The sequence below is a fragment of the Cervus elaphus genome, chromosome 23 (assembly GCF_910594005.1).
Source record: "Cervus elaphus chromosome 23, mCerEla1.1, whole genome shotgun sequence".
Lineage (NCBI taxonomy): Eukaryota > Metazoa > Chordata > Mammalia > Artiodactyla > Cervidae > Cervus > Cervus elaphus.
Window position 1 is genome coordinate 35,417,161 of NC_057837.1, and position 27,444 is coordinate 35,444,604.

A 27,444-nucleotide genomic window follows, 5' to 3' on the forward strand; every position below is an offset into this window, starting at 1 on the left:
GGGGCCCCTCCCCACTCCCAGAGCTGATATTTTATTGAGGACCGCACACCGCTGGGTGGAGCACAGGGAGGGGACCCAGCAGGGCAGCTGAGCTGACTCCGGCAGATCTCCTGCAGCGAAAGAAGTGTCCTGGGCTCAGGTCTTGTTTGCAGAGAAGCTTGAATATAGGTGCCAAGTCCTGACGCCATCATCCCCTCCCTCTGCTCTCAGAGTCCACGCCAAACACCTCTCTCAAGGGTGAAAGAGGTTCAGAGTTTTCAAGACCCAGCTAACTAAACATGGAGCCCAGGAGAGGGCAAACAGCCGTCCGCTCTCACACTCAGGATCCAAGGCTTCAAAGGGCTCCGTCGTGGTTACAAAAAGAACATGAGAGTTCTCTGTGTTTGTCTTAAAGTGAGGCCTTTAATAAACAGTCTTCTAAAAAAAAAAAAAAAAAACAAGTAACACACAGGGGAAACAAGCTTCTTTCTTCCTTTCAAGCATCAGTCAAAGCATCACACTCCCCTTGGCTTTGGCTTAAGTGAGTTTGGTTTCTTCGCAGAAGTTCACCGTTTATGAAATACATTCACTTTATGGACTTTGATCTCCCCACTGGCACAGCTTGAGGTGGGTTCAAAATTCTAGAGTTAAACACAACCACATGGGACCGGGGCGGGGAGGTAGTGGGAGCTCATGTCGGCGAGGGTTGGGGATTGGGGAGGGCAGAGAGACGGGGGTGGGGGTGGGAGTGGAGGGAGTGGGGTCTTCTAGGGGACCTCAGCCATACCTTCTCCTCCCCTCTGCTGCCCAGGGTGAGCCGGCCCAGCAGAGAGGAGGTGAGCAAACTGGACCCCAGGGCCACACCACACTCTGAAGATGTGACGGGAATGCCAGCTGAATTGGTTGCATCATCACTCCTCCTTCTAATCCTGTTGGACCTGGGGCACTTTGATGAAAATGCAAATCATGGAAGTTAAAAAAAAAAAGTAAAAGTCATACCTCTTAATTCTAAGAAGTCAAAAGTACAGGTATTTTAAATCTGTATGTGTGTACAGATAGGTAGGTATGTAGGTAGGTAGATGACAGAGATGATAGATAGAGAGATAGAAAGAATAGGTAAATACATGCATACCTACATACGTAGGATGGATGAAGGGTTGGTTAGGTGGTTGAATGGACAGAATGGATGGATAGATATAGATTATAGACAAATATAAAAGATGTTAGGGAGAGTGAGGGAGATATAAATTCATAGCTCACTCTGCTACCATCTTCCTGAAAGAAAATTCTCTTTCCTACATCATTTTCAGCAGCTGCTGGGGTTGCCTCTCTGACAGTCACCAACCCCCTCTTCCACACTGACGGAACTCTGGTTAATTCCAGCACCTATCTCTTCTCTGTAGGATGCAGGGTGAAACTTGATTGCTCTGAGCCAAGGTCATCCTGATGACTGGGTAGGTGTCTGGTAGGAGAGCAATTCTGGTCCGTGAGATATGACGGATGGTGAGATTGGACAATTCTGAGAAAGGCTTTTCTTCCTGAAATAAAGGGACATATGAAAAGAATACTCTCGTTTCTGACTCCAGGATGTCTGAATCTGATGCAGGGCAGTTAACTAAGGACAGCAGAGCCACAAGATGGAGAGAAGCTAAGCCTCTGATGATTTGGTGAGACTGCTGAATTAATCAACTGTTGTTGTAGTGTCCAACTCTTTGTGACCCTATGGACTGCAGCATGCCAGGCTTCCCTGTCCTTCACTATTTCCCTGAGTTTGCTTAAACTGATGTCCATTGAGTCAGTGATGCCATCCAACCATCTCATTCTCTTTTGCCCTCTTCTCCTCTTGCCCTCAATCTTTCCCAGCATCAGAGCCTTTTCCAATGAGCTGGCTCTTCATATCAGACAGCCAAAGTATTGGAGCTTCAGCTTCAGCATCAGCCCTTCCAATGATCAGCTGTTAAAGTGACCTAATTCTGGACTTCTTGTTATGGAAGAAATAAATTTATTATTTTAGTAACTTTTGGGTAATAGTAAGATAAAATATAATTCACATATTATTAAAAACGTACCATTCAATGGTTTTTAATATATTCACAGCATTTTTGCCTGGAGAATCCCATGGACAGAGGAGCCTGGCCAGATGTAGTCCATAAAGTCAAAGAGTCGAACATGACTGAAACAACTTAGCAAGCATGCACACACACACAGAGTTGTACAACCATCACCACAAATTATTGCTAGAACATTTTCACCCCCTCCCAAAGAAATCCTATAGACATTTTGGTTATAGCCTCCCAATCCTCCCATCCCCCGACCCCAGATGTAAGCATCCACTATTTTATGTCTCTCTAGAATTGTCTATTGTGGACATTTCATATCAATGGAATCATACAATAAAATGGTCTTTTGTGACTGGCTTCTTTCACTTAGCATGTTTCCAAAGTTATCTATATTGCAGCATATCTCATACAAACATATCTTTTGTTCCTTTTTATAGTTGAATAATATTCCATTGTTTATCCGTTTATCACTTGAAGGATATCTGGGTCATTTCCACCTTTTGACTATTATGAATAATGCCATTATGAATGTTCATGTACAAACTTTTATATGGTCATAGTTTTCTCATTTCTCTTGCATCTATACCTAGATGTGGAATTGCTGAGTTACTTAAGTAATTTTGAGTTGGATTACCTGTTACTTGCAGCAGAATCATCCTATTTGATACATGTTAAAGTAAATAACACAAAGAGAAAGTTCTTGGCTTCTGCATACACTCAGGTTGCCAGTTGATGGCTATACTCTCTCCTTGATGTTACCAGGAAGAGAAAATCAGGTCCAAGAGTGCTGGAGTATTTTGCATATGATCATCTTTCTGGAACATGATTTATTTTGTCTGGTTTTTGCAGTACTTGAAAAAAAAGCTGAACAATGTTCAGCTGCTGTCTCTTTTATTAAAGTGTATCAGCTCCAGAGGCTCCAGAGTTTCAGAGAACTACCATGGAACCCACTCAGTGTCTTGACTAGGGTGAACCAGTGTGACCCTTCACGATAATTGGCCAGGTTGGCTTCTAGTCACTTTGTTGAGTTCCTTTGATTTTGAAAAGTTTTGTTGACTTCAAGGGTGTTTCTAAAAGTACCAACAATTCCAAAATCATTGCACCTTTCTTCATAAGCTTTCCATTACTTATCAGTTAGGTTTAGAAGAAATTAGCTGAAAAGGGGCACAGATTTGGAAGGGAGGGGATGTGAGATTCTGAACTCCCAGGATGAAGGGATAGAGATCAAAGGAGGAAGAAAAGGGGCAAAAGCAAGCTCTGTCATTTTGAAATTTGGATTAAAATCACCTCTGACCCCAGGAATCATTCACAAACATCATATTGCCTGCCATCCTCTCTAGGTAAATTAGGTTGTATTAGATAAAAGATGCTAGATAGATGGATAGATGAACTGATAGATGAATAGATGGATGGATAGATAGACAGGTAGATCAGGCATTTCTTTTATAATAAGGTAGAGAGTAACAATACTAAATCTAGTTAGGAAAACAGAAATCATACCAAATACTCCAAATAGAGAAGTTTTAATAGCACAGGAAATTGGTGACACCTGTGTTAGGAAAGTTGAAAGAGCAAACGAGATACTAGAGGAACCCAGAAACTAATAACTTCAGAAGCCACCTAGGGAAATGAAATGGAAGAGGTGGTGTCACCAGCTATGAACTGGGATGAGGGGGCCTCATGGGGCTGTTGCTCAGGTCTCTGGAGGAAAGTCCTGTTCCACTGGTCTCCAGACACGTGGACACATGCTCCTGTCTCTCCTGCCTTCCTCTTCTACCTTCCAAATCCCCTCTGGTGCTGACCACTAACAGACCTAGTAGGAAGCTGGCAAGGGAGGCTAGGAAATGTAGTTTTCAGAGTCTCAGCCTGCAAATCACAGAGCAGTATAGAGAAGCATGGTCTCAGAGCTGACGGACAATTGATCAGTCAACACCTGTTTGGCCAGCAACAGCCAAACACAACTGTATACCTTACTGGAGGTTTCCTACAACAGTGAGGATTCGCTTCTGCCCTATCAGATGCATTAGTTCTGTCTTACAAATGAAGAGCCTCTCCCTACTGAAGGTGAAACATCAGGTCCCATCTGTTCCCTCCCCATCTCAGATTGTTATGAATTCCTCTTTGGGTTCGATTGCAATCCCACCTGAATCTCTGTAACCTGGAGTCAGACATGATAGAGTTATCCGTTGACAACAAGGCTGGTATGAAATGATGTGATGACAAATGAAGAGGAAAAGCATCACTGCTCCATCTTCCTTTCTATATGAGACACAGGCCACTGCTGATTTCTGCAACCCTTTTCTTCCCTTTCCCCACAGATAGCCAGTCTCTCTGTCAGTCCAAGTTCTATACTTTGTTTCTCCTACTTTGATTCCTAAGGGATGGAATCTTCTGTAGTCTTACTGTTCTTAGGTTACTAGAATTTTCCATCAACTTTTATAGTTCTTCACGGGACCAACTCTTGTTATGGGACTTCGTGCCTCTAGAGAATCCTCCACCCACAGGGTAGCAGCAGCCTCGTTTTACGCTAGGTAATCAGGATCAATCATTCCAGCCAGGGGGCAAACTCTTCTTCGCTTACTGGTTCAGTGGCATGAAAGTCCAAAGGTCCAGGTAGAGGTCCCGACTGTCAGCTTGATGGTGGCATTGTGTCCCCTGCTGGAAGCAGACATCTGTAATCAGCTAAGAACTTTAAACCAAAAGTTGCTGAGATGGGAAGGCAGTTTCTCCAGGAGATTTACTAATGATGGAAGCCAAATCCATCTTCATTCCTTGATTTCTAGACTCTTCAACTCTGGTTATGGGGGAAACCACACCAAGTCTCCATGACCACACACTGCAGAGTGGTATCCAGTGTCTCAGGTATTGTCTCTCACTTTGCACTATAACTGCCTCCTTTGAGGACCACTCTTGCAGTCTCTGAAGCCAGATGTTTCTGGGTGATGTGACACATGGGACGAGCATGTGTCATTCTAAGAGTTCACGGCTGTGCTTCTTTTGCTATGAAACGAGTTCTTTGGCAGAATCAAACTTATGAGGGACACAATGACAGCAGATAACATAGTCCCTGTGCCCATGGATGGTGATGATACAGAAGTGTTTCAGGCAAAAGGAAAACCCCATCTAAAATAAGGGCTTCCTTCCAATAGCATAAATTGCTTCTCCCTCCTTAATAGGATAGAAGGGTCCAGTGGAATCACTCTGCCTGCAGGTTGCCTCCAGGAGTGATGTCACTTCCTGTTCAGGGCTCTGCATGTGTTTCTGCTGTTGGTGGGTCAGGCACTTGGCAAACAGGCCAGCCACAGTGAGGAAAAGGCTGAGACGTGGAGAAGATGCAGGGCTCCCATCCCTGCCACCACAGCCACTCTACACATGGACCCACTGACTGAGCACTGGTGTGGCTGCAGGGAAAGCTGGCCAATGCCACAGAGCACCATCGTACATCCAATTAGCGTGAGCCTCTTGTAAAGGCCACCCAGTGAGGACTCATAAAGGACAGAAACATCCCCGCACTCGGTGCTCATCCTAGGATGCCACCACACCCCTCTTCTCCAGTTTGCAGGGTCTTCGGCATTCAAAATCTTGTCAGGTGGGATGGGGGGTGGTGGGAGAAAGGGGATATATGTATACATACGGCTGATTCACTTTGATGTGCAGTAGAAACTAACATGACATTGTAAAGCAACTATACCCCAATAACAAAATTTAAAAAAAGAAAGCACGTCAGGATGTTATCTCCAAAGTGAAAGACAAGTCGCTACACTTTGTATTTCCTCCATGTAGGAGTAGCTTCTGTAGGTTCTGGAAACCATTTATATCCTACGCAGTGTATGTCGTTGTCCTAAAAGTAGAGCTCAAAGTTGAAAGGTCTGAACCTGTCATTTTTCTCTCTGGAAGTTCTCTAAGGTAGGCAGAAGTGGCCATCTGGTTTCTCAAAGCCTTGCCTTCAACAGCCACTTTGCTGCAAGCAACCACAACTAATACTAATTAATCACGATGCCACTGTATATGCACAAGTTGCCAATACCCAGTGTTTCGCTGGCAAGGAGCTCAGCATTACTTTTGAGGCCAAAGATACAGGCAAATCCAGTCCATGTTCCTATCTCTGGTGTCCCCTCCTTCTGGTACCCTAAATACTCTGAGCCAGGTTCTAGTCAGGGAAAGAGAAGGCCCACCTCTATTGAAAGAGAAGGTATTTCAATGCACAGAACCCATACCTCAGGCATTGGAAGGCTGAAAGAGCAACGGAGCAGGCTCAGGCAGCCCAGGGGTTGTGCACGGCAGGAAGGAACTACCATGCAGGGCTGGGAGGAAAGGGAAGAGGTGTCGTCATCAGGCTCCAGGTGTGGGAGGAGGGGCTTATCCAAACCTCTGGGAGGGGTCTCTGTGCAGCTGGCCACCCAGCCTCTGAGGACGGGGTACCAGGCTCAGGCTTTGGAGAGCAGATCCTTTTTTTTTTTTTTTTTAATTAAAGGATAATTGCTTTACAGAATTTTGTTGTTTTCTGTCAAACCTCAATGTGAATCAGCCATAGGTATACATATATCCCCTCCCTTTTGAACTTCCCTCCCATCTCCCTCCCCATCCCACCCTTCTAGGTTGATACAGAGCCCCTGTTTGAGTTTCCTGAGCCATACAGGAAATTCCTGTTGGCTATCAACTTTATATTATTAATGTAAGTTTCCATGTTGCTCTTTCCATCCATCTCACCCTCTCCTGGAGAGCAGATCTTGAGATGGAAACTTTGCAGTTACCTGGACTTCTGAGCAGAGCATCACGGCTCACCACCTGATTTGGAGGTGGGCTTCAGACAGTGAAGAATCCATTTTCAATGCAGGAGACCTGGGTTCAGTCCCTGGGTTGGGAAGATCCCCTGGGGCAGGGAATGGTTACTCAGTCCAGTGTTCTTGCCTGGGAAATCCCATGGACAGGGGAGACTGGCGGGCTACAGTCCATGGGGTCACAAAGAGCTGGACACGACTGAGCATCTAACACTTTTTTTTCCTCCACTTGGAAGATGTTTAAACCTCTGAGAAGGAGGCTTGGTCATGACTTGGATCTCTGGGGGGAGGCACAACCCCGTGGGTACTCAGATACACTTTTCCTGTGTGGTTTTTCAACAAAACTGACCATCATAAAAGCACCTGCATTAAAACGGCACGTGGAGTTTACAAAGCAATTGTACATATATTGACTCTGTTCATCTTCACAGCAGCCTTCTGAGGTCAGTGATGTCACCCACCCTCTGTAAATGAGGAAATTGAGATGTGATGCGGGAGGTTAGGCAACCTCTCACAGGCCATTCTTTCTGGCAGAACTGATGCCAGAACCCAGGCTTTCTGGCTCCAGATCCTTTGTTCTCTTGTTTCAGGGGTGAACCTGCTATCTCTCAGCTCTGAGCCCACCCCTCTAAATGGGGTAGAGCTCCCCAAACTCCATTTCTCCAGCTCCCTTGCCAACTGGCTTCTTGTTGGGTTGTGCTGATTGGGGGGGTGGGGCATGGAGGGGAAATTGGCAGGTGGGAGGAAGGAGAAAGGGGCTTCCTTTCTAGTTTCCAGCTTCCATTAGTGTTGCTTCCATAGCAGCAGAGAAGGCTCCAGCTGCCCCCTCCATCCCTGATGCTAGTATCAGCCATGCTCAGAGGTACCAGAGGTACCAGCAGCAGCTAGACTTCAGTGGTTATACTCTCTCCGGGGGGTTGGGTCAACCCCCCGGGAGCATTTGAGCATCTCCAGGGTTCACCCTTGCTTGCTGGGCAGCTTTCTAGATGATTCAGGGATGTGGGCTTCTTCCATCTTCTGGCTCTCTCATTCCTTAGAGCTTTAGGAGGAGAGGGTGGAAAATCAACACCTTTCCTTGACTGCCTCACCATAGCAATGACGCAACCGCTTTCTTCAGTGAGAACTAGTCATAGGCTATCATTAGATGCAAATAGGGAGGGGCTGGGGAAACGGGTTCCTGATTGGACAGCTGCTTTCCAGAAACAGCCTGAACTATGATCTAAGAATATATGGCCATCTCTGCTGGGTTGGTTGTATCTCATTTTCTTTTTTATTTATATGATTGCTCTCTATAGAAGAGATCACTGTACATATGTACTATATGTTACATGTGTACATATGATCATCATGCATGTAGATCATATTTTCCCTAGTATATTAGTATTTGCCTTTGGATTCTATTTAGTGTGTCTCTTGCTATATAATTATTTTTAAATTGTATGTAGTCAATTATTTTAATTTTTTTTTCTTTTTTTTTTTTTTTAATTTTTTATTAGTTGGAGGCTAATTACTTCACAACATTTCATTGGGTTTTGTCATACATTGATATGAATCAGCCATAGATTTACACGTATTCCCCATCCCGATCCCCCCTCCCACCTCCTTCTCCACCCGATTCCTCTGTGTCTTCCCAGTGCACCAGGCCCGAGCACTTGTCTCATGCATCCCACCTGGGCTGGGGATCTGTTTCACCATAGATAGTATACATGCTGTTCTTTTGAAATATCCCACCCTCACATTCTCCCACAGAGTTCAATAGTCTGTTCTGTATTTCTGTGTCTCTTTTTCTGTTTTGCATATAGGGTTATCGTTACCATCTTTCTAAATTCCATATATATGTGTTAGTATGCTGTAATGTTCTTTATCTTTCTGGCTTACTTCACTCTGTATAAGGGGCTCCCAAGACAGTATGGTACTGGCACAAAGACAGAAATATAGATCAATGGAACAGAATAGAAAGCCCAGAGATAAATCCACGAACCTATGGACACCTTATCTTTGACAAAGGAGGCAAGGATATACAATGGAAAAAAGACAACCTCTTTAACAAGTGGTGCTGGGAAAACTGGTCAACCACTTGTAAAAGAATGAAACTAGAACACGTTCTAACACCATACACAAAAATAAACTCAAAATGGATTAAAGATCTAAATGTAAGACCAGAAACTATAAAACTCCTAGAGGAGAGCATAGGCAAAACACTCTCCGACATAAATCACAGCAAGATCCTCTATGACCCATCTCCCAGAATATTGGAAATAAAAGCAAAACTAAACAAATGGGACCTAATGAAACTTAAAAGCTTTTGCACTACAAAGGAAACTATAAGTAAGGTGAAAAGACAGCCCTCAGATTGGGAGAAAATAATAGCAAATGAAGAAACAGACAAAGGATTAATCTCAAAAATATACAAGCAACTCCTGAAGCTTAATTCCAGAAAAATAAATGACCCAATTCAAAAATGGGCCAAAGAACTAAACAGACATTTCTCCAAAGAAGACATACAGATGGCTAACAAACACATGAAAAGATGCTCAACATCACTCATTATTAGAGAAATGCAAATCAAAACCACAATGAGGTACCATTACACGCCAGTCAGGATGGCTGTATGTAGTCAATTATTTTAAAATTGTACATATATATTTCTATTCATACATACATAATTATATACAGTTATTATATTACACTTTTTTCTTTCATTCATTGCTTCAGTATTTTTGTCTTACTAAGAAGTTATATAATACAAGTAGTATCTTTAGTACTAATGGATAGTGACCTAGTCAGAACCGTTTATTAAATAAGTCATCCTTTCTAATATGGCTCAAAGTCCCACCTTAATGAATGCTAAGTTCCCATATATTCATAAATCTAATATCAAACTCTATTTTCTCCTACTGTTTTTAGACATGTATTCTTCCATATGAATTATGTAATGACTTTATTTAGCTCCAAAAAATGGAGACGCCATTGAAATAACATTAATATAACTTGGAATGACAGATCATTTTTTGTAATTATATCTCTCATTTAAGAATATTAACTGTCTCTTTATATAGGCTTTGTTTTATGTTCTTCAATAATATTTGACAGTTATACTCATAAGCATGCTGAGCTTTTTTAAAAATTTATTTCTAAATATGTTACTTTTTTTCTATCTATAAGTGGTATTTATAAAAAATTTAACTTCCAACTTCATATTGTTAGCATAAAGAAAAGGTATTGATTTCATAAGCTTACACTGTATCTGGCTATATTATACTATTCTTTTATTAAATCTAATATGAAGAAGTGAAAGTGTTAGTCACTCAGTCATGTCCAACTCTTTGCAACCCCATGGACTGTAGCCCAACAGGCTCTTCTATCCATGGAAATCTCCAGGCAAGAATACTGGACTGGGTAGCCATTCCTTTCTCCAGGCAATCTTCCCAACCCAGAGATCAAACCTGAGTCTCCTGCATTCCAGGCAGATTCTTTACCATCTGAGCCACCAGGGAAGCCCTAATTCAGAAAATTAAAGAGGACTTCACTTCACTTGTATTAGAATTAGGCTTTTATTAATTCTAATACGAGGACCTCTTTAATTTTCTGAATATACAGACCTAACATCTGAAATAAAGGTATTGTTGTTTCTTTTGCCTACACAACTAAGGGGTTAGCCATGACCCTCCCCCATCTATTATATTTCCATATCACAAATGATTAGGGCATTTCTCCTGGGATAAAACTTAAGATTGAATCTCTAAACAAGGTAGGCATTGTTCTTGAAAGAGATGCAGGTTCCAGCATGGACAGTAGGGTCATAGAGTGAAGGCTAGCAGGGACCAGTTAGAAAAAGGGAGGACAGGAAAGGTGGAATGACATCATCAACGACTGAAAGAGAAAAAGATACCAACACTGAATTCTATATCAAGCTCAAATATCCTTCAAGAATGAAGGCAATATAAAGTCACTTCAGGTAAAAAGGAAACAAAGGGAGAGTGAGAGAGCATTTTTAATCAGCAGCACTGGACTACAATAAAAGCTCTTTAGGATGAAGGGAAATGTAACAGGTGTGAATCTGCATAAAATGGAGAAGACTGGAAATGGTAATGATGTTAAATAAACATAAGGCTAGTTTTCCCTCTTAATTTCATAAAAATGCATATGATTGTTCAAAATAAAAGAAAAACTTTGTATTTTGGAGTGTATAATGTTTACAGTTATATTACATATAACAACTGTAGCCTAACAGATGGGGCTGGAAAGTGGGATGTATACTTGCAGAATTCTTACATTTTATGTGAACTGGCACAACATTATCTCTTAATAGATCATAGAAGTAAATGACCCAACATCAACTCCTAAAAAGTAAATCAGAAGGCAGGGTTCTTTGTACAACCTTGAAAGGTGTCAGGGTGGTAGACCATATTTCTCCTTCTCATCACCTTCATCTACTAACACTGGGCTTGACATTGTGACCTTCTTTGGTCATAGAATAGAGCAGAAGAACTAGTTTTGTGATTAGACCTTAAGACACATCACGAGAATAACATGCTCTAGGCAGCTGCAGCCCCATAAAAGAATGAAACTTGGATCAAACCTGATTGATTCTCAGCCTGAAAGATAGCTGCCCCAATCCACCAACATACATGTGAGGGAGAAACAAATACTTGCTGTTTCAGGACACTGAGATATTACAGTTATTTATTATGCTGCAAAAGTTGACTCTAACACACTAGAACTTAAAAATGGAAACAGAAACATGTAATAAGTAAAATGGATACTGCAGAAATACAAAGAATCATAAGAGACTACTCTGAACCCTTATAAGCCAACAGATTGGGTAAGCTAGAAGAAACTGGTAAAATCACAGAAACATATAAGAATGAATCATGCAGACATAGAAAATCTAACCAGAACAATAATGAATAAGGAGACTGAATGAGTCATCAAAAACTTCTCAGCAAAGAAAGGCCTAGAAAGTTAGACATACACACACTGCTATATTTAAAGTAGATAACAAACAAGGACCTACTGTATGGCACATGGAACTCCACTCAATATTATGTGGCTGCCTGGATGGGAGGGGAGTTTAGGGGAGAATGGATACATGTATACATATGGCTAACTCCCTTCACTGTCCACCTGACACTACCAAAACACTCTTAATTGGCTATACCCAATGCAGGATAAAAAGTTAAAAAAAGAAAAAAGAAAAGTCCAGGACCAGATGGTTTCACCACTGAATTCTATCAAACATTTAAATAAGAATTAATACTAATCCTTCTCAAACTCTTTCAAAAAAATTGAACATGAAGGAATACTTCCTAACTCATCTTATGATGCCACCATTACCCTGATATCAAAGCCAGACAAGAAAACTACAAGAAAAGAAAATTACAGCCAATATCCCTCATGAACATAGATGTAAAAATCCTCAACAAAATACTAGCACACCAAATTCAACTACATATTAAAAAGATCACACACCATGATCAGGGATAACCTGAGAGGCAAGTATGTTTCAACATATGAAAGTCAATAAATGTGGTGATACACCACATTAATGGAATGAAGGATAAAGAACAAACACAACATTCAAGTGGGCAGTTGGAAACAGGGACCTAGAAGACCACTCTTGGCTGATTTGGCCCAGATTTGAAGTCATGAAAGAGGATAACATCACCAGAGTCAAATGAGTGCTGCAAGGGAAAAAGATCAAAAAGAAAATCTTGAAAAACATCATTTACCAGGACAGCATACAGGTGCAGAAACCAAAGGAGGTACGGTGTCAAAATGCTGCTAAAGACTGGATGGAAAGGGGTCCAGTGGGTTTGATAGTTGGAGGCCATGCTTAACTGACCATTAAGTCAAGGTGAGGAAACGCAATGACGAACAGCAGTGCAAAGTGCACCTGGGGCAACATTTAGGGCAGCGTGTGAGACTGTGGAAGCCCGTGAGGGGCAGGGGTGGGACAGGTGCTGAGGGGAGAGCCCTTCTAGGAAAGGTTTTGTTGAGAATGGGGAGACCAGAGCAAAGCCACTGGAGAGACAGCAACTGCCCAAGAGGAACAAGACGGTGGTGGGGTGGGGCAGGGAGAGCTGATGAAGTGAAGGGGTCAGGAAACCAGAAAGAGGTGGAAGTGAGAGCCAGGTGCAGCCTTAACAGCCTTGGAAAAAGAGCCGCTAGGAACTGTGGTTTGTCTTCACTGACATACTGTTCACACTTCAGAGTGTAGCTTCAGAAGTGGGGACAAGCTCCCCTGTCCCCCAGGTCTGGCATCCAGCCTTATAGCTGGAACAAAGGAGGAGGCTCTCGTGAGAGCCCTGATAACAGTGATGGTGCCTGTTCCTACCCTCCAGACATTCTGTTCATTCCAACATGACCTTTGAACAGAACATGGGACAGGTGTTATTCTCGCCAGAAGTCAGAGTGCAGGTGTAGATGTGAAATCAGAGTCACACAGCCTGGAGAAGGTGGCCATGCTTCCTGTTTGTCCCCCAGAGAGCCCCACCTTGCTCTACAAAACCTCAACGGTCACTGGATGCCCACCCTACATGCAAGCCAGAGAAAGCTTTCACAGAATGCTAGAAGTTCCAACAAAAATACTTGAACTTTCTTCAATTCCTTTCATCCGACCCTGATATTTTTCCTTGAAATTGAAACCAGCGGCTCCAAGGAGCATGGAGAAAGGGAACAGATGGACAGTGAGATAAAGGAGTTTGGATGTGCCTAAGAAATATAACAAAATCTTGAGGTATCCAAGTTTTTTCATCTGTGTGAAAAACTGCCAATCTTCCTAAATATTAGGAATTGCACTTAAACAGCCATTCCTCTGGATGATGATGATGATAAAGGTTTGCTCTGGACCAGGCACTGTGTCAATCACTTTACGTGTATTATCTCATTTGATCTTAACAAGACTTCTGTGGGGGAGGTCGGACCACCTTCTTCCTCATTTATAGATGAGGAAATCCTGGCTTGGAGTACATGAGAGACTGACCAAATTCATAAGTAGTGGAATGGCAATTTGTACTCTGGAAGAACTTGCGTGTCAAACCACCCTATGAGGCCATCTCTCAGAGATACACATACATCATTTTTTCTTAATTATATTGGAAAAAATACAAAATTAATTTGAATTTTATAAAGCCATCTCTGCATAGGTAAGGAGTACTTAGGGTATAAATAAGCTCTTGGCTTGTCTTTTCTTGTCTGCTCCTCAATGATGCATAGTGTAGATAAGTAAGTCATAAAGGCTAAAAACACTAGCTCAGTGGTTCCCCTGGCACACCACCACCCTTCTTGTCCTCAGTCTGTATGAAGGCAACTAAGAAGAAATGTGAAACATGTAAGTGGGCAAAACAGAATGCAATAGCAACTCCATGTGCTTGTCACTTCCACCCCCTTGATCACGGCACGAGGCAGCAAATGCTCAGACTTCAGAGCAACATGAATCTCTAGATCAGGACGCTCCCAGTGTATGGCCTCCAGAACCCTTGCAACACACTCACTGGGTAAACTTGTTTAAAACGCAGATTCCTGGGGTCTACCTAGACCTTCTTTCTGAATTACTTATGTATGGGCGGAGAATCTGTGGGCTTCCCAGGTGGCTCAGATGGTAAAAAGTCTGCCTGTAATGTGGGAGATTCCCTGGGTTCAATAGGTTCTATCCCTGGATCAGGCAAATCATCTAGAGAAGGGAATGGCTACCCATGCCAGCATTCTTGCCTAGAGAATTCCATGGACAGAGGAGCCTGGTGGGCTACAGTCCACAGGGTCGCAAAAGAGTTGGACATGATTGAGCCACTAACAAACCCACAAAAAACATACTTTCCAAATTTCAAGAGCTCCAGTGGCACAATCGGTTAGCAAGTGGTACTTACACAGCAGTACATGCAGAGCAATGCTGAGGTTGTGAGTTCACGCCTCCCCTGAAGAATGGCCCTTTCGGCTTCCCTAGTGGCTCAGACAGTAAAGAATCTGTCTGCAATGTAGGAGACCTGGGTTAAGGTCTGTGAGTCAGGTGTCCTTAGGCACCCAAAGTTTGGGATCCCTGCTGCCAAAGGCTTGTCCCGAGCACATCATGGCTGAAGAGACATTGAGATAAATAACGTAAAGGTCAATGACAGAATGAACAATGGTAAGGGTAGGGTGCTGGTGGTGGAGTAGGACTCTTGGGTGGAAGTGCATGTTTGCTATTTCTCATCTTGTCACAGCAGCCTAACTGGGTAAAGACAAAATACCAGCTTAAGTTCACTATTTCTAGCAAAAAGGGGTTCTCAAAATGAGGAAATAAAAGAATATAATGACCAGACTTGGGAGTTAAAACAAGGGGAAAAGGAACAACTGGTTGTACAAGTAGAATTTAACAAATATTGACATTGAGAACATTGTTAAATCAATATATTAGGGGTTGGTTAAACAGACTGAAGCATTATAAGGGGAACCAATAGGAAAAATGAAAACACATCTATGAACCTTCCAAATTACTAAGAGAATAAAACATAACATAAAATAATACATAGAAATAATGTAACATAAAACTATATAAAAAAGAAAGGAAAATAAAGCTAAAGTACAGAAGCAGAAGATAAAAAATTAAAACCAATTACATCTGTTATAAGAACAAGCATAAATAGATCTTTAACCTAAAAAAGCACCCCCACAATAGCTTAAAGCAACTTACTTAACTATGTAGTACACAAAAAGAGCAGTATCTAAAATAAATTGAACCCAAAATATTAAAAATAAAAGGATGGGCAGATACTGCAACAAAAGCAAGTGGATATTTTAACTTTAATAGGAGATGAGGCTAACTCAAGACAAAAAGCACTAAATGAAACCAAGGAGGCAATTTATGATGATTAAGGGAATGACTCAAAATGAGGCTATAATTGACCATTGTTTAAGGACAAAATGACAACAAAACAGCAATAACAAAGACAATAAAGCAGAAACACAGCAGAAAACATTTTATATACGCCTAGAATAACCAAGGAAGAATAAATAAAAATACAATAATAATAGGATAATTTAAATAATTATTTTCAGTCCTGGAAGTTCTAATGGGCAAAATGGCGAGGATCCAAACCCAATTAACAATAAGGTTGAACACATACACACACACACACACAACACACACACATATGCATATACAATTTACATATATATACATAGACATACATATGACTTTGTACCCTGAAAACAGAGAATCACTATTTTCTAAGAACTGATGGAATAAAAATGGGCCTCATTATCTCCAAGGCTACAAAATTAGAAATGAACTAACAATTAGAGGAAACTCATAAAAATCTCCTAGCTACCTGTTACTTTTTTATCTTATTTAAGCAATTTTTGTAGAAATCACAACTAAAATAGCAGAAGTTAAAGAAAATAGCTATAACAAAAATATTTAAGGCAAGATAGCAGATCAGATAACTTGAAAACAAATCCACAAACACAAAAAATCTAATAAGAATATATCAAATGTATATATTTTTTCAGATATGAAGCTGAGTACACAAACTTAAGGTAAATTCCAGGGCCTAACCTGAAGAAGCCTCTGAATATCATAGCAGTGAATGCAATGGAGGGTAGAGAATAGAATTTTAGACTCAGTTAACAAGGAATCCCACAAATAAGATGAGGAGTTGGAAATACCACTCCCACATAAAATTGGAATTCTTCAGGACTGAAAAAAAATCTGAAATGTGCTCACAAACACAGGTGAACAACGAGGAATATTATCTCTCTTAGCTTGTTTGACTGGATAGAAAAATAATGTTTCCCTAAGATTTTGTAAACCATAGGCCTCCTCTCATGCAGATTTGAGATTGGAAACAATAGCACATTCATAGTCTGTGTTGTCTAAGATTAGAAATTAACATAAAATGTTATCTTGGGTCATTGATAAACCCTGAAGCATCTGACAGAAAGAAATCTATAATCTCTCCCTAGGAAGAAGCTCACAAGCCAGACAATACATTATTTTCATACATAAAGGTCTCCCAAATTCTCACTATTTGCTATAATATAAATTGAAAATAAACAAATGCAACAGGAGAAGAAATATATGGCTTATAAAGGAACAATAATTTGGCTAAAATTATTCTTCTCAGTGGCAGTTATATAGCTCAGACACGCTGAGGGTAAATAACTGTCAACCTAGAATTCTATACCTAATTAAATTTTCATACAAGAATGCTAAAGATATTCCCATATAGAAAAAGACTAAGAGAGTGAGTGACTAACAGATCCTTCAAAAGAGACAATGACATCACCTCCACATGAACCCTGAATACAGCTTCATACACAGGGGATTAGTAAGAGAGAGCTGATCCACCAAAACTCTCTCACACATTAAGTATTATGAAGTACTCATTAAGTATTACCTACCGAAGTATTGATGCTTTTGAACTGTGCTGTTGGAAAGACTCTTGAGAGTCCCTTGGACTGCAAGGATATCCAACCAATTCATCCCAAAGGAAATCAGTCTTGAATATTCATTGGAAGGACTGAGGCTGAAGCTGAAACTCCAATACTTTGGCCACCTGATGTGAAGAGCTGACTCATTTGAAAAGACCCTGATGCTGGGAAAGATGGAAGGTGGGAGGAGAAGGGGATGACAGAGGATAAGATGGTTGGATGGCATCACCAATTCAATGGGTATGAGTCTGAGTAAACTCCAGGAGTTGGTGATGGACAGGGAGGCCTGGCGTGCTGCAGTCCATGGGGTCACAGAGTCGGACATGACTGAGTGACTGAACTGAACTGAACCTATATTCTTCCTTCAGGAAGATCTAACTAAGACACAGCCTGGGTAAGGAATAAAAACAGTCTTCCACTGAATCTTTTATTTTCTGGAGTAAATAGCACCATTCTCCCCCCTACACCCTCCCCCCTCCCCCCCCACACAAAAAAAAAGGTAAACCAAAGGCTAGGGCAATGGTTCTCAATCATGGCTGAACGTTAAAATCACCTAAGAAGCTTTAGAAGCCTTGTGATGCCTGTTTGACCCTAGAGATTATGATGAATCAATCTGAGGTATCTGAATTTGTGTGTGTCTTTGCACATGCTTTATCTTGATAAGATATCTTATCTTAGGGAGAGTCATAGATAATTAGCTAAACTACCACAGAATCCTGACCCACAGAAACTTGAGATAACACATGTTTATTGTTTTATTTCACTCTGTTTCGAGTTATTTGTTACATAAATAGATAAATAACATATTGAGTATTTGTAATACAAGGTACTTGTGTATTTTATATCAGACTTTGGTCTAAAGAATTTGTGTCCTCTCTGAATCCTTTGTCCATACTTGATGATACTTCCCAAAGAAAGGCAATGCCAAAGAATGCTCAAACTACCACACAGTCACACTCATCTCTCATGCTAGTAAAGTAATGCTCAAAATTCTCCAAGTCAGGCTTCAACAATACATGAACTGTGAACTTCCAGATGTTCAAGCTGGATTTATAAAAGGCAGAGGAACCAGAGATCAAATTGCCAACATCAGCTGGATCATCAAAAAAGCAAGAGAGTTCCAGAAAAACATCTACTTCTTCTTTATTGACTATGCCAAAGCTTTTGACTGTGTGGATCACCACAAACTGTGGAAAATTCTGAAAGAGATGGGAATACCAGACCACCTGACCTACCTCTTGAGAAACCTGAATGCAGGTCAGGAAGCAATAGTTAGAACTGGACAGGGAACAACAGACTGGTTCCAAATAGGAAAAGGAGTATGTCAAGGCTGTATATTGTCACCCTGCTATTTAACTTATATGCAGAGTACATCATGAGAAACGCTGGGCTGGATGAAGCACAAGCTGGAATCAAGATTGTAGGGAGAAATATCAATAACCTCAGATATGCAGATGGCACCACCCTTATGACAGAAAGTGAAGAAGAACTTAAGAGCCTCTTGATGAAAGTGAAAGAGGAGAGTGGAAAAAGTTGGCTTAAAATTCAACATTCAGAAAACTAAATGCATCTGGTGATGCATCCGGTCACATCACTTCATGGCAAATAGATGGGAAACAGTAGAAACAGTGACAGACTTTTTTTGGGGGCTCCAAAATCACTGCAGATGATGAATGCAGCCATGAAATTAAAAGATGCTTACGCCGTGGAAGAAAAGTTTTGACCAATTTAGATAGCATATTAAAATGCAGAGACATTACTTTGCCAACAAAGGTCCATCTAGTCAAGGCTATGGTTTTCCAGTAGTCATGTATAGATGTGAGAGTTGGACTATAAAGAAAGCTGATCACTAAAGAATCAATGCTTTTGAACTGTGGTGTTGGAGAAGACTCTTGAGAGTCCCTTGGACTACAAGGAGAGCCAACCAGTTCATCCTGAAGGAAATCAGTCCTGAATATTCATTGGAAGGACTGATGCTAAAGCTGAAACTCCAATAATTTGGCCACCTGATGTGAAGAACTGACCCATTTGAAAAGACCCTGATGCTGGGAAAGATTGAAGGTGGGAGGAGAAGAGGACGACAGATGAGATGGTTGGATGGCATCACCGACTCAATGGACATGAGTTTGAATAAACTCTGGGAGTTGGTGATGGACAGGGAGGCCTGGCGTGCTGCAGTCCATGGGGTCACAAAGAATTGGACACGACTGAGTAACTGAACTGACGATACTTGACATACTAAAGAAAGATCAATGACTCCCTGAGCTCCAGCTCTATGGCTGCTTGGCCAACATCTCTGGTTTTACCATTTCCTTTCTGTCATCTTTATAAAGGTATAATAATTCTTGCCCTGCTTTTCATAGTTACCATAGCCACCAGGTGAGATTATACAGGTGAAAACATTTCCAGCAGGTGAAGTACTGAATGTAAAACAGACAGGTTTAAGAAGTCAGACTCATCTCTGTTGTCATTGTTCTGTTCCTTTAAATAATCTATTCCTTGCACAGTCTCAACTGGGTTTTCATAGCTTCAGAAATGACTGATTGCAACTGTGTACCACCTGGCGAGGCTAAAAGCAACACTGATCTACTGATAGCTCCATGTTTTCAAAGAGTCCTTTCCTCTTCCAGGGAGTTGGCTGTCAGACTACATCCTGGCAGGTGGAGATGAGCACTTCCTTCCGTGAATTGGGGTGGGGCCAAAGCAGAATTCTTTCCTTACGTTACAACTGAAGTCTCTTCTCTGTTAAGTAGACAAAGAAAGTACCTCATGACTTCCTGTGTTCTATTCTCCAGGGTCTCATCCTTGTCAGGAAATACTGAATTTAGAGAGGAAATGTGTTTGCTAAAATAGAAATAATAATTAAGTCATGTAAATCAAAATAACAAGATATGTATGGGTTTTCTTTAAAAAAAAACAACCTAAAGTCCAGTGAAACAAATCTAAATATAATCATATGAATATCTGAATGAGGTCAGTTAATTAACAAGAATTTGTCAAACAACATGTGTCCAGATGTTTTTGTGCTAGTCAAGTACTGCTCTGCCTTCTGTGAAATGTGTACAGTGGATTTGTGATACTTTACTGATCAAAATCAGGATTCCATTAGAAAACAATCTCAGTAAGCAGCATATAGTATATTTGCAAAAAAAAAGAAAAACACAAGAATGATCAATTTGATAAGTGAGTAGAAACAGGATGGGAGGAAGGGGTGAATGTCAGTCATCTTGGAGTATACTTCTTTTTATCTTTTAGATTTTTGAACCATATAAATGTTTTATATATTCAAAATGACCCCAAAATTAAATCCAAATGGATTTTTTAAACTCTAAAATTGAATACAAACAGAAGCAAGTAACCTTAAATACGTATCAAGTTGATAAAATAGCCACCCTTGAAAAGTAACTCTTTCAAGTAACTTTTCATTATAAGGAGCTTCTGATTCTGACTAATCTAAGTCACTTTTATCTCTGACATCTATAATGGAGTATATTCTAAGGTAAAAAGAATGACCAAGAAAGCTGAAACTTTACTGACTAGATTTGTTGGTAGTTCTAATACTGGTATTTATAATGATTAATTGTGTATCATCGTCACTGAGTGGATCTTTGAGAACGTTTTTGGATGAAATCAAGACTTGATTGGTAGGACTTCCCTGGTGGCCCAGTGGTTGGGAATCCACCTGTCAATGCAGGGGACACAGTTTGGGAAGATTCCATGTTCCGAGGGGCAACTAAGCCTGCTCACGGTAACTATTGAAGCCTGTGCCCCCTAGACCTCATGCTCTGCAACAAGAGAAGCTGCAGCAGTGGGAAGCCCACTCATCGCAATGAAGAGTAGCCCCCGCTCTCTGCAACTAAAGGAAGCCCGCGCAGCAGTGAGGACTCAGCACAGCTAAACGTTAATTTATTTTTAAAAAAGATTTCACTGGTAGACTGAGTAAAGCAGATGGCTTTCCCTAATGGGTGGGTGAGTCTCCAATTCATTGAGGACTTGAACAAAAAAGCTGATTCTTTTCTCAGTTAAAAGGGACCCTCTTTTGCCTGGTGGCCTACAAGCTGGGACATGATTTTTTCCTTATAGGAAATCTCAGAGAGAGAGGAAGAGCTATTGGTTCTGTTTCTCTAGAGGAACCCTGACCAATACAGTATTATAATTCTAAAACAATTTTATTTTTATTCTGGATAAGGCAAATAAGTAAATATATGAATCTTCTTAAGAAATAAAAGTTTCTCTTTAAGAAAAAAAGACATGAAAATATAAAAGAAGATAAAGGCCTTATCTTACGACATTTGTATGGGAAACTCATTAAGGACTCATGAGTACTTTGAAAACATCTCCCAGCTTTTTTCAGTGAAATGACTATGAGCAGTATGAGCACTGAGTTCAGTAGCAGTGAGCACACCTGGTACCCAGATTTTGGTTTCTAAATGTTGTTCCCCATTTTGAGAAACTAGGGTGCCCAGGGGAAATGGTTGATTTCAGATCCGGGTCAGAAAAGACATAAGATGAGTCTGGGACTGTTCGTGCCAGAAAACAAAGTGGTGATCAGATTCATAGGGTCACGTAAAAAGGCTATGGGTCCCAAAGAAAGGGGCTCCCACTGGTGAAATTTAGGGCAACCTGGGCATTGGAAAAATGATGGTCATTGTTTTAACAAATTAAAATTGCAAAAATTGTGAATTTATACAAAAAGGAGGGAGGATGGGGAGGGAGTGAGACAGAGAGAAATGGAGGTGGAGAGAGAGAAAGCGTGTTTTTCTTTTTTTTTTTTAACAGAGTGCCAGCTAATAAATATAGAATAGATTATACAATTCGAAAAAATCATCAACGTTCAGTCCCAATATAATAATTCAAACAGGCAGGGATCATCATGGATACTTAAATTGTTGGACAAAATATTGCTAATGATGTACTATCCTCACAATTCCAAAGTATTCACCTTCCCGATTATTTATCATTTTGAAAAAGAAAACTATTATCTACACAGTGGAAGGGTTCTGGTGGCTACAACCTTGGCAAAAAAGAGGAAAAAAAAAACTATTTTAGGACAATCTAACATCCTATGTCTCTTGTAATGAAATAGTAAGTTCTCAACACGACCTATGTAATATTCTTCAGAGAACTATTTAACCTGAATTGAATCATACATTTAGTCTTTATTCCAAGTTACAGCAAAAAGCACCAGCAATAACCAGGAATAAAAGAAACACTATCAAGAGGACACAGATCAGTCTAGAAGGTAGAATGTTTTACAAGGAGACTGGCCTGCACTTGTCAGAAAATACAGTGTCACAAAGACATAAAACAAGTCATCAAACATATGATACAGGTGTTGCATCATAAAGAAACCGAAGAGTGGTAACAGCCAGGTACAAGGCTTGACTCTTAATAGGATCCTGAATTGAACGGAAGAGTACAGACTACATATAAGGTGATATAATGAAATACTGTTCATTTTATCAGGTAGGACAATGACATCAGAGTCATGCAGAGGAATAATCCAAGGAGACTCATGAGGAAGTATTTAGAGGTGAGCCAGTGTGGGTGACTGCAATTTATTTCAAATAGCTCAGCCAGAAAGGCTAATATATGTATATTAAATCCAGAGAAAAAAGGGGGAGGGACAGAGGCAGGACAGAACAAGCAAATGGGGCAGAATTGATGGATCTGGGTCAGGAGTAAATAGGTTCATTTTTTTTCCCCCATTGTTCCGTATGCTTGAAAAATTTCAAAATAAGAAGTTGAGGGGAAAGTATTGGTGATAATAATACCGTTGAAAAATCAAATTAAGTTGCTGCAGGAAAGAGAAATGATTGATCTGTGTTTTTAGATAAGAATAGAAACTTCCCCCACAGCTAGGGAGGAACACCGCGCCACCCTCAAGTTCACCCTGTGATTCTGCTCACCTCATTAATTTAAAAGGGCAAACCTGATCCACGTCCTTGCAAGCACTCACTACAAAAGCAAGGCGTCCTTTTTCAGGGCAGCCAAGGGTCCAGGGAGGCAAAGCTGGCAGAGTGAGAGGACCTTCTTTTTTTTTTTTTTTCCAGAACAAAGAGCTGGGAGGGACGCAAATAGGATTTGCCTTTGGGAGGCGGAGCAGGCATATGTCAACTGCACAATCAGGAAGAGAAAGGCAGCAAAGTGAGTGAAGGAATAGGAAAGTGGGGCTGAGATGTGGGCTCTGAGATGGAAGCTGAAAATAATTTGATGCACTCGAGTGATGTTTCCCAACTTCCGGGAGAGAGTTTTGGCTTTTCCTTTTTTCTTTGACTATTGTTAAGGGAAGACTTTCTGTGATCTCTCAAGCGAGTTCTGATTACTTCCCCTGCCTCCACCCCTTCCCCCACATACCTGGTTATCTCCACGACCTCTTCTCCCCGTCCCCCCTCCGTGACACTCAGAGAAACACTTGGCAGCTAGTTTCCTGGTACCTATTTGGTTTTCCAGGGTCAGCCTCTCCCCAAGGAGCCTCTTCTATTACCAGGGATTTGAAAGCACCACTCACAACGCTAAGAGACTTCCAAACAGCCACAGAGAATCGTGGCTTCACAGCATGAACTGGAAGCACATGTTTTTCAAATTCACTGCTACATAGACTATTTTTAATTTACTACAGGCAAAAAAAAATCAATAACTTTGAAAGGGTGTGGTCAATGCTAGCTGGGTTAAAATATATACATATGCTGCTTTCCTCATTCTTGGTGAGAGTCCCTAGATTTTTATTTCTGTGCAATGAAGGGTAGATAAGACTTGTGGATGCCCATTGAGGGGCCCCCCAGCATGGAGAACAGGCCAGGGTACCCTGACACTTCATTTCTTCCCATGGAGTCTGTTCAAAATATCTTCTACTGCAACTTTTCATAAACTTATCTTCTCAAAGAGTCAGATTATAGATGTATTGAGCTCAAGCATAAGATAGTTGCTTTTTTCCTTATTACTTATTTTATTTTTAAAATTAATTTTTATTGGAGTATAACTGACTCATTAGAAAAGACCCTGATGCTGGGGAAGATTGAAGGCAGGAGTAGAAGGGGATGACAGAGGGTGAGATGGTTGGATGGCATCACCAACTCAATGGACCTGAGTTTGAGTAAGCTACAGGAGTTGGTGATGGACAGGGAAACCTGGCGTGCTGCAGTCCATGGGGTCGCAAAGAGTTGGACACGACCGAGTGACTGAACTGAACTGATGGCTGATTTACAATGTATTAACTCCATGTGTGCAGCAAAGCGAGGCAGTTGTACATACACATATATCCACTCTTTCTAGATTCTTTGCCCGTGTAGGTGATTACAGAGTACTGAGTACAGGTCCCTATATAGTAGGTCCTTATTAGCTGTGTGTGCGTGCTAAGGTGTTTCAGTTGTGTCTGACTCTTTGAGACGCTGTGGACTGTAGCCTGCCAGGCTCCTCTGTCTCTGTCCACAGGATTTACCAGACAAGCATACTGGTGTGGGTTGCCATTTCCTTTGCCAGGGGATTTTCCCGACCCAGGGATTGAACCCGTGTCTCTTACATCTCCTGCATTGGCAGGTAGGTTCTTTACCACTAGCGCCACCAGGGAAGCCCCTTATTAGTTATCTATTTTATATATACAGTAGTGTGTATGTGTCAATCCTAATCTAAGATAGTTGTTTTTGCATAATCCAACAGGTACCCATGTCCCCAAAAGTCCCAAGTGTCCGATGGATACTACATTTATACACACTCAATACAACTGAAAACACTTTATTCTCCTTTTCCTCCTGGGGACTTGGCTTTGTGGGAGGGGTATTAGTTGGATGAGACCACAAGCTGGCTAATTCTACTTCCCTTTTCACACTGACTACAAAGACATTCAGAGCCAAATTTGAAATCCACCTCTGCCAGTGTGAACAAAATCTTATGCCCTGCCTTTGGGGCACTAGTCTTTCTGCCTTATGATGTATGAGGGGCTTCCCTGATAGCTCAGTTGGTAAAGAATCTGCCTGCAATGCAGAAGACCCCAGTTCAATTCCTGGGTCTGGAAGATCCACTGGAGAAGGGATGGGCTACCCACTCCAGTATTCTTGGGCTTCCTTTGTGGCTCAGCTGGTAAAGAATCCACCTGCAATGTGGGAGACCTGAGTTCGATCCCTGGGTTGGGAAGATCTCCTGAAGAAGGGAAAGGGTACCCACTCCAGTATTCTGGCCTGGAGAATACCATGGACTGTATAGTCCATCAAGTCGAAAAGAGTTAGACACGACTGAGTGACTTTCATTTCACTTATGATGTATTACTTTATATTGGTTGTCGTTCTGTAAGTTGCCTTGAATTCTTCTTGGATGACGAGGCACGTTCAGGATGAAGAGAACACTGGCTGAACCCAGACCCTAGCAGAGGCTGTTCAGGCTTCAGGATGCTCTCAATGTGTGGTGGGCCCCAAGATGGGGCTTGCCCGTAATCAGGGACCATTTACTTAAGAGCACCAGGCCTGGACCCTCCAGGAACAGCAAATCCCTGGAGAGCAGTTCTCAGTTGGCAAAGCCAATACATAAAGCCGCCGTTTTGGTTTCTTACAAAACACAAGGCGCATTAGGGAAGGAGGTGGTGCTGTAGCCCAGCCCCCACCCCCCAGCCCCAGCTACACTGCAGACCTCTCCAGGATGCACAGATTAGAACGCTGAGAGCAGTAGGAACTCATTGTGCTTGATACGCATTAAGCGCATATACTTTTAACAATCCTGCAATGGGACACTACTATCCTACTTATAAAAAAGACTGAGTCTTATAGAAATTGTTGCCCAAGGTCACATAGCTGCAAGAAAAAGGCAAAGCAAGACTTAAAACCTGGTGGGACTGATTCAAAGTCCTGGGTCCTTGCAGCCAACTGCCTGTCCACCCCTCTGTTTCCCCATATGTCACATGTGTGAATGTCATGTCTTTGATCGCTGAAAAGGCTACTACATGATGTCTCTAAAGTATGTTAATTCGTTGGAGGAAAAGAACCTTAAAAACATAAAGCCATGTGGATTGAGGCTAAAGAACACTAGATGACTGCCTGGTTGGATTTTGGAGCCTTCCCCTGTGAAGATTAGGGAGCAAATGTCAAAGAACAGATCTTGCTCTCTGGCGTCCGTGTATGTCACAAGCAATCATAGAAAGTCTAGAGAAGTCCTGCAGATTTCTGTAATCACAGCATTTAAGCGTTGCAGAGGGGCTTGCCAGCAGGGTGGCCACAGCACCAGCGCCCTGCCCTATCAATGGGCCCTGAGCACAGGCAGAAGCAGGGCACGGAGGGCCCTCTCTTCCTCCTCAGGAGCCACGGTTCCCGGCCTGGACTGCTGACACTGCATCGACCAGTGGATGAAACGCTCCGAGCTCCCTGGGACCTCCAGTGAACCTGCTTCAGCACTTTTGCTTTATATTTCCTAGGTCCCTTGGAACAGTCCTAGGAGGTGTGTCCTGAGATGTTTATCGTCCTCTCCAAAGAGAATCTGTATGCAATTTATTTTTTAATAGAGTTTTTTCTTTGGGGACCCTTTCTTCCTTCTACTGATATTACTGACACTGGTCCCTTTAAATTCTCCTCTATTCCCAGCCCTCCTCCATTACCAGACTCCAGAGTTTTCTCTTTTTGGAACATTGGGATACCTGCCTGTGCCCAAACTCCTTCCCTGGCTTTGACTTCCAAGTAGTTCCAGTTTACTTAAGTCATTACTTGTGAGAAGGCCTCTTGACTTCCCTAGAGAGCTGGACCTCTGCTCTGGAGCTCTGCTATAGCGCCCTGTGGTTCTTATGCTTTCATCCCTGTGTAACTGCACAGTTATACACGACATACTATAATACATCCTACATTACTACCATACATCCCTGTATCCCTGTATAACTCTTCCATAAGACCATAAGCTCCATGAAGGCAGATGACACAGCTGTTGATATTTATCCCCCAGTCTTGATTCCAGCCTATGATTCATCCAGCCAGTATTTCACATGATACACTCTGTATATATGAGTTAAATAAGTACGCTGACAATACCCAGCCGCCTTGTACTCCTTTCTCAATTTTGAACCAGTCCATTGTTCCATGTCCGGTTCTAACTGTTGCTTCTTGACTTGCATACAAGTTTTTCAGGAGACAGGTAAAATGGTCTGGTACTCCCATCTCTAAGAATTTCCCACAGTTTGTTGTGATCCACACAGTCAAACGCTTTAGCGTAGTCAATGAAACAGAAGTCGATGTTTCTCT

At 41.6% G+C, this 27,444-nt stretch overlaps 1 long non-coding RNA gene across 2 annotated transcripts; it reads right to left on the reverse strand.

Moving 5' to 3' along the window:
* Nucleotides 1-384: 384 nt before the first annotated feature.
* Nucleotides 385-23,660, reverse strand: LOC122681488. 2 transcript variants are annotated; one of them, XR_006337008.1, is made up of 3 exons: nt 23,588-23,660; nt 1,240-1,517; nt 385-925 (listed from the first exon to the last, which is right to left on the reverse strand). It is a non-coding gene; the product is annotated as an uncharacterized LOC122681488 (long non-coding RNA). The 2 variants fall into 2 exon arrangements; XR_006337007.1 differs by lacking the exon at nt 23,588-23,660 and adding an exon at nt 23,140-23,249.
* Between the last annotated feature and the right edge of the window lie 3,784 nt (nt 23,661-27,444).